Here is a 3,828-nt window from a genome sequence, read left to right as displayed (position 1 = left end):
GATGATGTTGTTTTGTCATTGTACAAGGTTTAGTGGGTTCAGTGAAAATCGCTGATAACTATGTTTGACTTTTAAGGAAAAACTCTGTTACTCATGATTGATAAACAATGGACTTTTACAGTTACAAGCAAGACTAGTCATAAAGAGGGTTTCAAAGTAATTGCTTATTGGAGGAAGAGAAACACATCATCTTTTGACTTATAGCCAATAAAAGGCTTGGTTAAAAAGTACACAAAGTAAGATTAAAGAGGATTGGAAAACACCTACATTATTTGAAATTACATTATAAAAACACCATATTTAAACTGTATTTCATAGAAATGTACATTATCTCTCCTTATTGCCAAAATCCCCTAGGTGATCACCGTTTGAGTTCTCAAAATGTCTTTTTGCTGCATACTTCATTCCTGTATGGAGGAAGAATTTTGTATTATTGATTTTATACTGTTGGAAGCCTCAAACTGCCCCAAACTAAACCTGATCTAATGCAAGAGCTATCCTGGTTAAATATGTCAGCTTTCTCCCACACCTGTTGACTTTTGAAGGATTTATAGATCAGTATTGAGCAATATGTTCTAAATACGTGAATACCTTGGAGAAGGAAGTTGAATAAAAAAAAAAAATGTTTATGATATCAAATTCTTGGAGCCCATAAAAAAAAGAAATATTAGTTCAGGTGCTATCATTGTTAACTTTTGAACAATTTTGACTTACATTTTCAAAAACTACCTGGCCTTTTTTTCACCAAAATTACTGTGGAATATCTTTTAGTGTAGGGAAACAAAAAATGTGAATTTCATGGCCCATGCCCTTGGGACCCATAGAGTAGGACTGAAACCTCTAAAAATAGTCCAATCTTGTTTCTGAATCATTTCAAAACTGTTAATTTGGTTTAAGCTTTGAGGGAAAAAAAACAGGACTTAGTAATTGAGCAATATTACTAGCTTATACTTGACACAAATGTTGCTTATAACTAGAATCAGAAGAATTAAACAAACTATAAAAGGGCATGAAGTTCAGGGGGAGGGGGTGTGAATAATGCACACTTGCATCATCTTTTCCACAAAGCTTCCGATTTTTGTAGACTACTAAGGCCCATGATGTGCATTTTGTTGGGGTCACAGATAGGTCAATATAATATGCAGACCTCATTACCATTATGTGCACAGTTAATTTTTTGTTTTATGGGATTAGAAAAACAAATAAAGCAGGAGAAATTTTGCATAACTGGGGAAACCGATGATGAAGAAATCTTCATTGATTATACATATATTTACCCCAAGATACGGACACTCTAGACATTTAACTTAAAAAACAGAATGTTAATATCCAGTAAATATCATTTACGTAATCATTTATGTTTCAAGTTTCGAGCGAACACTAAATATGCGCATTTTGTGATCTTTCAGGACAACCTTTAAAATGTTTGAGTTGTTAAAATAAGACCTCGTACAAATTTAGGTCGGAAAGTGATTCACTCTCAAGTGTTCGCCCACACCAATACGATAGAAACGGAAACATGAATTTCTATTTTTGAAAATGTAACCCATGCACAATAATGTGTCAAAAATATGTCTTATATTTACACTTTACTCAATGATCGAGAGAAATTAATTGAAGCCTAGTCAGTAATTAAGGTCTGAGCAAGTCAAGTCATTTAAAAGTGAGTGAATGTTAGAGGGGTGGCTTATCTCTGATAATATCAGATTATAGTTTTATTCATTAGGTTGACTGACCAAATTGTTCAAAATTCAGATGGTTTTAAGTTTAATGAGCTTTTGTGTGCGCTTTTTGACAATGCCTAACTTTGTGAATAGATAAAGACTTCATTGTGAGAGAGTATCAGTGAAAGCTAAATGAATTAGTTAATAGTTACAAGTCCCAGTATTTTGTAAATATCGTGGTCAAACGTGATCTAAAACCCAGTATTTTAAAAATACTTTATGTTTAAAATATGATCCCAAAGTATTTTTTCCTTTAATATAAACACTCGGGTATTTTCACAAAATGTAATAAAATTCAAAGCTTGTCAGCGAGAGTTTTATCTTGCCTAGTTAAATATTTTGCACAACATTTTCACGGGGGGAAAAATCGAATACACCTTCGTTCACGTGGTATGCGGATGCGTTTTTTAAACCGCCAATTTAATATTTATTTAATGTTAAATCAATACATTGACTCCCGTTTTCTGTTTACGTGTGCCTACCGCAAACTTGTGATTTCCAAATTTGGAACAACTACGTATTTTTTTTTTATCACGGAAGACTTCCGAAAATCCGTTTCATTCATAAATATGTAAATCATATGAAATCACTGCGCTCATAAGTGTATACATATAGTACGCACATGTCCTATTTAACTTAGATCTGCCGAAGGAAAAAGACGGCCAACACAACCGTTAGGAGTGCATATATAGAGTGACAATGAACGCGTCTGCATATATGGAGGGGATTGCACGTGAACTTTCCTTATTGATAGCTTTTCTACTTCTGTGTTTCGCTCAGGGCCAGGAGGGATCTACAACTTTGGGACTATGCTCGGTAAGTTTCATTATTCATATGAAATTTAACTGCTGAACATTTTTTTTTTTTTCAAATCTATTATAAACAGGTATTTAATGTTTTATTGCAAAAGGAGTAAAACGCATGTTTATGTTTATTTTTAAAGATTGATTGAAAAGTTTTTGAACATTTCCGTATCGAAATAACATGGGTATATGCACAATGAAGTCGACCCCAATGTATGATATGTAATAGATTTCTTGCGTTAAATATTCAGTCAAGATTTTATCTTTGAACTTTGGATTATAACACCTTGTTGTATACGGAATTGATTCAATTTAAAAAACTTCCCTTAATCTAATAAATTCTGAAAAGTCATTGACGTCAATGAAAAAAAAAATTGAAAAACCCACCAAACTTTAAAACCTCAGCTCCTGTAAATGTTTGTTGCGAGAAAAGCACATTTTTATAGTTATTACGGGATTATAACCTAAAATGGTGTTAAGTGAAAAAAAAATCTAATTTACAAAAATTCAGAATCGCAGGAAGTAGTGCAACAATAGCATTACATGCTTATTTACATAACAGTCCATTGGACACCAAAAAAAAAACAACAACAAAAAAAACGCAGAGAGAATAATGAATGGTTTAAAAATCAAATGTTTTATGATAATCTTAGAATAGTGTTGTTCAAACATTTTTACAACTTTTCTCTACCTGTGTGTACTCATTAACAAGTAGTTAGACAGATATTTTGGAGAAACTGCACATGTGTGAAAAATTCCGATTAAGAGTCTTGCTGGGGGTTTTTTGTTGTTGTTATTTTGTTTTGTTTTAGTTTTTTTAGTTTTTTGTTTTTTTGGGGGGGGGTTTATAATCTAATACACGTATGCTAGGGGAGTGTAAGAACAATGGAAGGGTATGGTAATTTCTATATTATCGTTGCCGATTATGCAAATTATCATCTGTGTCCATTGTTTAATACCCCCATGATATCAACGGCATAGACGCAGTGTTAGACATTTTAACAAAACTGTATGTCCGATCCGCACTATGAAATTTTCCAAAAGATAAAAAGAATAAAATTACGTTAAAGTTGCATTAATTCAAAGTACATTGTTTACCATCACCCTGAGACTCCTATGTTTCTAACTCCTCGACACATGCTAGTCAAGCAATAAGGGAATAAGACGAAATGTTCATTAATTTTAATGCTGAAAATTGTCCTATTATGGTTTTTTTTATTAAGTTCAAAAAGAAATTCGGAACACATTGGTGAATAGGGGAAAATTCTATATACGTTATGCACGATACTAGTGTTGCCGAA

Source organism: Ostrea edulis, chromosome 1, assembly GCF_947568905.1.
Source record: "Ostrea edulis chromosome 1, xbOstEdul1.1, whole genome shotgun sequence".
NCBI classification, from domain to species: domain Eukaryota; kingdom Metazoa; phylum Mollusca; class Bivalvia; order Ostreida; family Ostreidae; genus Ostrea; species Ostrea edulis.
This window is presented reverse-complemented; position numbering follows the sequence as displayed.